Below are 9458 nucleotides of genomic sequence, written 5' to 3'. Positions count from 1 at the left end.
AGGTGTGCACCGTGGTTTCCAGCACCATGTGGTGCCCAAATGCACAGCACAGTGTCTCGCCCCTGCGCACAGGCAGCGTGCTGGGGCGGCTCCTGCCAGCCCTGCTCCCCGTCCCGGGTGCTGACAGCCAGCGCCCAGCAGCCCTGTCACCAAAACAGCTCTGCTCACATAGACTTGTGGCTTAGGGCTGCCTAGTTTGTTGTGCCTTGTGTCTACTAAAGCAGATGGTCTTGGCTGGTTTTAGAAACAGACCACTATCCGTGCCATGGCCAGCAGATGCTGGCTGCAGCCTGCAGTGTCCTCTGGGTAGGAGAGGCCACCAGGAAGGTCACTGCAGATGGGTACTCATTCCCTGGCAGGCTTGGGGCTGAGCAGGAGCAAAGCCACAGGTCTGGGTCTCTCTCTGGTTGAGATTTCACTTCACTGCTGGCCAACGAGCCCCTGGCACTGAGTGGCTGCATGGAGCTGCAGGCAGCAAATGCAGTGGCAGGTCAGCCCTGCTGCTTCCTCCTGCTTGTGACACTACACCAGGCAGCATGGTGGCATCCTCTGCTCTGGCCAACAGTGTAGGCACCTGCAAAGCACAAAGCATTGGGCTGCCATAGCCAAACATGGCCTTTGTGCTGTTAAAGGTGGGATTTCTTCAGGATGCCTTGGTTAACAAAGGAAAATTAGCAGGAGGAGGCTTTTCCCAGCTGGAAGGGAGTGTGGGAGGAAGTATGGTGGGTGACTCACACAATGCCAGCCCAACAATCACAGGAACTTGCTGGAGGAAATTACTAAAATAGCCATGCGGGGCAGCCCTGGAGAGCTGTTGCAGACAAATAACCAGGACATAAAAGCTGAACTTGCACAAGGTGAGAGAGAGTGAGCAGGGAGAGGGAGAGCGGAGGTCTCAGAAGAGGATGACGGAGGGAATGGCTGCCATCCTCTAACGTGAAGAACCTTCCATAGCGATGGCTGGAAGGTCAGCAGCAGTGCCGAGGGGTGCAGGAAGACCATGGCCTTCCCTGAATCCCCTAGGACAGGCATCACAGGTCACCTGTAGTTCCTGCTAAGCTGGGGCTAAGCAACTGGTCATCAGCTATGACAAAAAGCAGCCAAGCAAAGGTTTCTTCTCCCTCTTCCGCTTTTGGAAAAACACAGCCATAGGCAGTTATATCAGCCTGAACACACTAGGAGGAAAGTATTTTCCATGTTGCTGCCTGAGAAGAAAGGCACAGCCTCATCCGTTCCCTGGCAGGGGAGGCAGGGCTCCCATGCGGCCAGAGCCCCCAGCTCCATCTGCTGCCGCACGCCTCGGCCTCGGCCCCGATTGCTCAGCGCCTTCCTGCGACGTACAAGACGTTTTCTTGAAATGGAGGCTCTAATAAACAATCTCCCTGCAAAACAAGCAAATAGAGGAACACCACCGCACTAGCCTTTCTTTCTGCATGAGATTCTCCCTGTTGGTTATCGCTGAGATGAATTTGTTTCTCCATTGCAGCTATTCCCTATATAAAATATATAGCTCTGATCTCCCTGCATGCAGTATTGAAGCTGATTCCAAGTTTTCTATGGTTAAATACTACCACATGCTTCAAGAGCTCTGTTACAGCCTTTTCTATAAACTAGTGTAAATCAGAGTAAGAATTTGAACAGCTTCTTGCCAAAAGAGAGGGTGTGCCTCTCGCCCAAGCTAAACTCTTTTCTTCATCTCTGCTCACAGTTAACCTGCAGCATAGCAGCCTGGGTTTATACAATACCCATTAGGTCCCATACAGGACCACTGAAGCCTTTCAGTGACTCTGGGAAATGCAGGAGAAATATAACAGCCCAAATCATCAACAGACATGGAAGTCTTTCTGATCCTGGTTAATTCCTCAGCATCCTGGTTACATTTGTTTGTCAAAACACACAAAACCTTGTGAAAAAATATGAAAGGGGAAAAAAATCATCTGTAGGACATACAAGGCAGCTGGCCCCTGGAAGCTCATCTAGTCCTTCTCCATCTCACCACTCACAGGGCCATCTCAAGCACAGGAATATCATTCATCACCATGACAGCCCAGAGCATCAAATATCCTTGTCTTTGTGGGGAAATGCACCTTTCAGCATCTTTGGGAGGAGAGGGCTGTTCTGGGCAGCAGGGGTTTGTTCTTGCTGAATGCAGCCAGTCTGCTAGAAATCAGATTGAAGCAGAGCACAGGTTGACCCTCAGTTGCTTGAAGACATGTTCCTGAAGGACACATGCTAGGGCTAAAATAAACAGCTTGTTTCCAGGAGGGCAAGGAGGGAGCCGTTAAAAATCCCACTGGAGGGGAAATGCCTGGGCAGCCTGGGGGTGACATGTGGGCAGCCAGGAGTCCAGCCTGTGGCTTTCTTTCTGATGAAGGCTTGTTCCAAAATAGGCGATGCTTTCTACAGTTCTCAGCTGCTGCAGATGGTGACAGCACCAGGCACTGGTGTGTGGAGCAAAGCTGTGTGCTTCGTCTCCATCCACACACCCCTGTGGAGCCTGGCTGGCATCAGGACCAGGGCACATGGAGCATGGCTGATGTTGACAATGGAGCAAGGCTCTTGAGAAACCCTCATTTTCTTTGCTTTGGGTAAAACCCACCTGCTTTGGAAAGTATAGCATAGGAGGCCACATTTCCCAGGGCAAGAACAAAACACAAACCCATTGGAAACGAAGCATCAGTAGCTCCTGTGTTTACCACGGGCTTGATTTTGCATGAGCTTATTTTATTCTCACACCTTCCAAGGGCTGTCAGGGGTCAGAGCTCTGTGGCGTGGTCCCTCAATGTTTCTGACAGCTGTAAGGACTGAGTGTGCAGCTGCACTGCCCTGCTGCTCTGAGAAGGTGACCCAGCAGGATTTCCTGACATTTCTCCAGACCTGTCCCAGTTTGGGGCTGGATACCACTGTTTTGATCCACTGAGAAGCTGGTTTCTTGCAGTCCTCTCCTGCACAGAGGCTTAGAGCACTGGAGGAGCTTGACCCTGGACTGATGACAAGAAAAATAAGCACCTGAAGAGAGGAGGAGGACGTGGATTGATTTGGTTTCAGTGTGTGCTGCTTGCACACACTGATGGCCCTTTGGAGGAGTCTGAAAAAATCCACTTGATTAAAAAATAGAGAAATAATTAAGGACTTAATGCTGTTTACTTTTGCAATAGGAACAATTGATCCTTCTTCCCTTTGACTTCCACCTCTGACCCCAGTTCCTCACCCTGCACACAGCCAAGCATGGTTCAGACAGGGAAACAGTAAGAAAGATTAAGATTCTGGACTTCAGTTAGAAGTGTAAATCAGCTTTGAAATAGTCACATTTTTTGGCCTAACCAAAGGAAGTAATCTGTATAAATCAGGCTATGGTCACTTTTTTGTTATAACTAGAAATATGCCAGCTTCCTGGCTGTTGGAAATTTTCTTTTTTGTTTGTATGTTTTTCATGACACTGGGATCATGAAGAATGTTTGAGGAGAAACTTAGAGCAGGGACAAGAAAGAGGCAACATAAAGGCGCTGCTGTGACAGTGGCTGCTGGCATGGCCAGGCACAGCAGCCCTTGGTGGCACACCAGCAGGAAGCTGAGCAGAGGAGATCACACAGCGTCCCTGGATGTAAACAGAGCATGTTGGAAGGAAAGGGAACACAAGGAGGAACCGTGAGACCCCATGATGCCTCTGCTCCTTTGGGGTATTTATGTTGATGGTTTTATTCTGTATTTTGCCACACTGGTGCGTCTCCTGATGCTGGCATCCTACAAACCCATCCCTTGTTAGCTGGCATGTGGGTGCCATCATCACCTGGGACATCAGCTAATTACAGATTTGGAACAAAGAGGCAACCTGCCACATTGGCACTACCAGCTCTGGTCCCAAGACCTCCCCAGGGGTCCCAGCAGCATCCAGCATGGAGCCCCCAGGCCAAGAGGCTGCACAGCTGCTGGCCACAGCTCAGCCAGTGTCTTGGCTCTCTTGCCAGCAGACAGTTACTTCACTTTAGTAAAATGGCTAAGAAAAGTAAACTATTTGCTCTGCTTAAACATACATTAAACAGATTCAGCATTCGTTTTTGGCTTGCTGTTTCTTAATCCAGATCATTTCACTGACAGAGTTCATGCTACAGCCCAAAGAAGCAGCTACATTTGCAAAACTGGACTGTAGGAGTGACCACAGTCTCTGATGGCAGAAAAAAATTCAGCACCAAACGTTCACCTTGTGCGTGACAAAGACCAAGAAGCAGCCCAGAACTGCCTTTGGGATAATGGCTTTGTGTGTGAGAGACGGATAGGAGAGAGAGTAGAGGGTGATGTGAGACAAAGAACACATTTTCTTTTTCCACTTGTAAAAAATGAAGTTTTAATTTAAATGTTTCAGGGCTACAGTGATGGGAGAGGAAGTACATTGGAATATAAAATATATGAAATGTCTCATGGCAAAGAATAGCTGAGAAATGCCCAGCAATAACAGAACTTCACCTTCACATCTGTTCTTAAATATGTAAACCATCTAAAACTCCACTGGGTAGTTCCTGCTGCCAAATCTGGATGTGCTGGACTTTATATTAAAACTCGCTTCTTTCTGTAGCCAGCTACTGAAGTCTTAAAGCAAAATGTGCTGTCCAGCCCTTTGGTTTCCCAGTGTTCTTTTGCTGCTCAGTGTCCCATATGGCACTGATGCTAGCTAAGAAGCCATTTAGCTAAAAGCTCTCTCCTGCTCAAAAGAGAGTGTCTCCTGCAAACATGGCACCAATACAGGTCAGTGTCTCTGACAACAGGGAAATGGCATCTCCTTTTCTGATGTCACCTTTCTGTTGGCCGTGACAGTGTGGCTGCCACTGACAGGACTCAGGCTTTGCAAACAAAACCCAAAGACGTGGGGAAGCCGCCTCTCTGCTTCCAGCACTGACGTTGCCCAGGGTGGGTTAGCTCAGCCCAAATGGCACCACTCGGATGCCACCGCTCACCTTACAATGGCATGTGCCTGGTCCCCAGCCAGACTGCCCACAGCATCCTTCACAAACCCTTCAGACATGTGCAGACTCTTTGATTTTACAATTGTTTGCAGGCTTCTATGTTTTTATTGCATTCTGAATAGTTTGTGATTATTTCTCACTGGGCTTCACACGAACGGTGTATGATGACTGTGATTTGTGCTGTACCGTTCTGTAAGTGAAGGGATTGTGTGGATAGAAGATCCAACAGGGCAGAGCTGAGAGAACGTGAGTTATCATGCAGCAATTTGGTTCTGGTGGTGGAGCCACCAGAGGGTGACATGGGTCTGAAGACAGAGTGCATAATGAAGCAAACACAGTGTTACTTGGCTCCTGGTGCAGCCAGGTAAGGTGTCCACTCTGACTTTTCCTCCATCCCCACAAAGCAAATAAACAATCTGTCACATCTCCTTGGAGAAACATAGAAAAAAAATACTAGAATCATAGAATCAATTTGGTTGGAAGAGACCCTTAGGATCATCGAGTACAACCATAACCTAACTCTAGCACCAAACCATGTCCCTAAGAACCTCATCTAAACACCTTTTAAACACCTCTAGGAATGGTGACTCCACCACTGGCCTGGGCAGCCTGTTCCAGTGCCTGACAACCATTTCAGTGAATATTTTTTTCCTAATATCCAATCTAAACATCCCCTGGCACAATTTGGGGAGGTTTAGATTGGATATTAGGAAAAAATTCTCAATAGATATATGTGTCAACTGATATGTGTGTCTACAGATCCACACAAATATTCCACTTTTCCAGACACCTTCCAATTCAATTTTTACTTCTCTTACGTGGCAGCAAGAATGTTGGGAGCCAAAAAACCTCTAAGAACTGGGCTGCAAAAAGCAGCACGTACCACCATGTCTCTGCATTTACATCTCCAATATCCACCATGGAAAAAGACAGCACTGGTGCAACTGTCACTGCTCATCAACATCCCAGCACCAGGGAGAGCCAAAGAGCACTGAAATTTACTCTAATCATCTCTCCCCATTGAGTGTGGTCACAGAAAGTCAGACATGATCAACCTCAGAGCACAAGTGACTGCTGCGGCGCTTCTTCGTCACATCAGAGGCAAAGCAGAGGCTGTGCGTGGATCTGGCCCGTTCCCCCAGCAGCATCCTGGCTCACAGTGGTGGGGCTGCCCTGCCCACGGCTCTTCCAGGAGCAGACAACTGCATCGTTGGTTTGGTTTCCACACCACCAGTGTCCTCCACATCAGTTTCTGGCACTCTGCTGGGCAGCCTACATAGGGGCTGGCCTTGGCAGTGGGATTGACCCACTGGATTCTGTAGAAATCACTCTTTGGTCATATGCAGATTAATAGAGAATGACACCATGCAATTAATTTTCTGTTAAACTTGGAAAAAAATACCATATAGAATGCATCTCATTTCTAGTCAAGCCTATATGTAGGACTTTCTCTCCAAGTTGAAAGTGCATGCTCTAGCACGTGGAATTTAATTGAAATATTTTAAGAATCTCAAAACTGACAGGGGCATGGGCTTGGAATCAGAGACCTGCGCTTCTGCCTGCTTAGGATTCAGTGTGCCCATCGTGTTGGCTGTGTACTTGACTTTAGACATTGGAGATGAAGCCTGGGTCTCCATGCTCACTGTCAAGGTATCTCCCAGGGTGGGGGTATATGTTCCTAAATATTTTCTTTTTTTTTTTTTTTTTTTCTTTTTTTTTCTTTTTTTTTTTTTTTTTGTCCCAGAGCAGTGGGTAATATTTTCTTGGACAGAAAATACTTCCATTGAGCAGTGTCCAAAATCCAATTGTCACACCATGTCTGAAACTATGGAAGGATCCACTCTTACTGAAAGAGCTGAGAAGGAAAAAAGTGTCAGCACGGGGCAGAGAGGCAGCTCTTGGCATACAGACAAGATGGGAAGATGGGGAGCAGGCTGGGGCCAAGGCAGGTTGCTGGGGTGATGTGGACACATGCGGAGAGAAACAAGGAGGGAGACTCGTCCTTTCCACCAGCTGGCTGAGGGGCTCTGCAGACAGACAGGCAAAGGCCAATATTTCTGAAAAAGCTGCAGTGGTGTATTAATGCAGAGAGTGTTCTTCTGCTTGAGGAGGCAAACATAAAAGGCAGACAAGCACTTTGGAAAAAACCCTGTCATTTCAGAGCACGCCTGCTCTGTGGAAACGTGAGGACTGGCACGCTTGACAGCAACCACTGGGAACTCTTCCCTGAGCCTGCTCGAGGCTTGTCAGGAGCACCATCAACTTGTGCTGGGCTCACTGTGGTGGGGCAGGTGGGCTCCTGTGCCACATGTGCCACCCCAGCCCTGGGACAGCCCAGGTGAGGGTCCCCAGCCCCAGCAGGGAGTGAGGCAGAGGAGCAGCTCCACGTCCTCTGCCACCCTCTGACAGCTGTACAGCTAAAAGCTGCTCTTTCGTGCCATTAGAACTTTTAAACATCATTAATCTTTCAGGAAAATTCTGAAGTATTCTAAAGCACACCCTGGGTAGACAGTTAAATTTGTAAGTTTAAGCAGAATCTTTTCACCTTTTCACTGCAAAGATGCAGCAGTGGTACCCTTTGCTGGGGATGTCATGATGTCAGTGCTGGGGCTAGGATGGAATATCTTGACCAGAACTCTCCTCCTCTGCACAACAAACCTGAAATTTTCAAGTATACACCACAGGGGTTTAAGCATACAACCCTTGTGCCCCTGAGAGCAGGAAATGTGAGCCCATGGACATGCTGCAAAGCCCATCTCCTCCCAAAGGCACTGAGGGAGGAGGATTTAGAAATAGGGTGCTGGAGGCGAGTGGGAGGAAAAGGGAGGGGAGGCAGGTAGATATATAGAGGTTATAATTAGATAGAAACATTGCTGCTGAGGTCATTCTTTGTGGAGATGACTATAGAACTGAATAATAAAACCAAACCAACTAAACAAACAAAAAAAAACACAAAACCAACCAAACAAAAAAATGCTGTGAGCACTGCAGAGAATTAACAGGGAAGTGCATCCTTGCTATAGGATATTATAGACTTCCCTGAGACTGGGGGAAAATCTGAAGTGGATCAGGTTAGGGAACATTTAAGCAAATTGGACATAGGCCCATGGACACAGGCCCATGGGACCTCATGGGATGGACCCATGAGTGCTGACGGGCTGGCCAATGTCACTGAGAGGCCAGTCTCTATAATCTTTGAAAAGTCATGGCAATCAGTAAAGGTTCATGAAGACTGGAAGAAAGGAAATGTTGCTGCTTCTTCAGGAAGGGCAAGAAAAATATTTGGGGAACTTTGGCAAAGAAGGTGAGTGGTGCCCTGGGCTGCATTAGACAAAGCATTGCTGTCAGCTTGAGGGAGGTGATCCTGCCCCTCTCCTCAGCACTGGTGAGACCACACCTGGAGTGCTGGGTCCTGTTCTGTGTATAAATACTTGATGGGAGGGTTTAAAGGAGATGTAGCCAAGCTCTTTTCAGTGGTGCCCAGTGATGGGACCAGAGGCAATGGGCACAAACTGAAATGCAAGAAATTCTACTTAAGTATAGGAAAAAACTGCTTTATTGTGAGGGTGGTAAAACACTGGAGCAGGTTGCCCAAAGAGGTAGCAGAAGCTCCATCCTTGGAGACATTCAACATTAACTGGACACGGTCCTGGGCAACCTGCTCTAGCTGACCCTGCTTTGAATAGGGCTTGGACTGGATGATGTCCAGAGGTCCCTGCCAACCTCATCCAGTCCATATTTCAAATTGTTATGATCTTTGTCTCTTCATTTGACCATTGATACAAGGATTCACTTTTTTTAGTGAATGACAGATAAGCTTTTTGTTGGTAAGAAGCATCTGATATACCAGACTTTATTAGCTCTCAGCCCAAATGGAAAAATCTATAGATCTCCACAGGCAGTAAACAACGCAGCTACTACATGTACCCCACAGAGCTTGAGAGAATTGTCCTGGAATAATAAGAATTTTATAGGAAAATGCCACAGAACAAATGGCATTATTATTCTGCTTCACACTTACAAGAGTATGAAAAACCTTCTGGGAAGACTCTTTAAAATTCAATTTTAAAGAAATCTGTGGAGGTATGGGAAAGGTTTCCCAGCTCACTTGAGACTTGAGCAAAGCCCTTTCTAATCGATTGCCTCATACTTCAGCATCAGGAGAAAAGGCCAGGCAGGCTGGTTCAGAGCTTTGCAAGGAGTGCTTTGGTGCCTAGGACATGTTCTCCTGCAGAAGCAGCTATTTCACATTAAAAATACATATTTTTTTACACAGCAGCTCACAGCCTCACTCTGAGACAAGAAAGCTGTGTCGAGGGAAGTCCAATGCTGTGAGGTCTGTGGCAGGCAGAACAGATGCGTAATTTCATCCTGAAAGAAACCACCTCCTTCTACGAGTTGCCTCTGTTATGCCTCCAACCACTATTGGTGGCATTTGCCTTTCTGGAAAGTGAGCACACCGCACAGAAGAAGTAATTTGTCTTCTCCATTTAGGAA

The sequence above is a fragment of the Streptopelia decaocto genome (genome assembly GCF_964273445.1).
Source record: "Streptopelia decaocto genome assembly, chromosome: 2".
NCBI lineage: Eukaryota > Metazoa > Chordata > Aves > Columbiformes > Columbidae > Streptopelia > Streptopelia decaocto.
The sequence above is the reverse complement of the archived record's forward strand: the minus strand, read 5'-3'. Positions refer to the sequence as shown.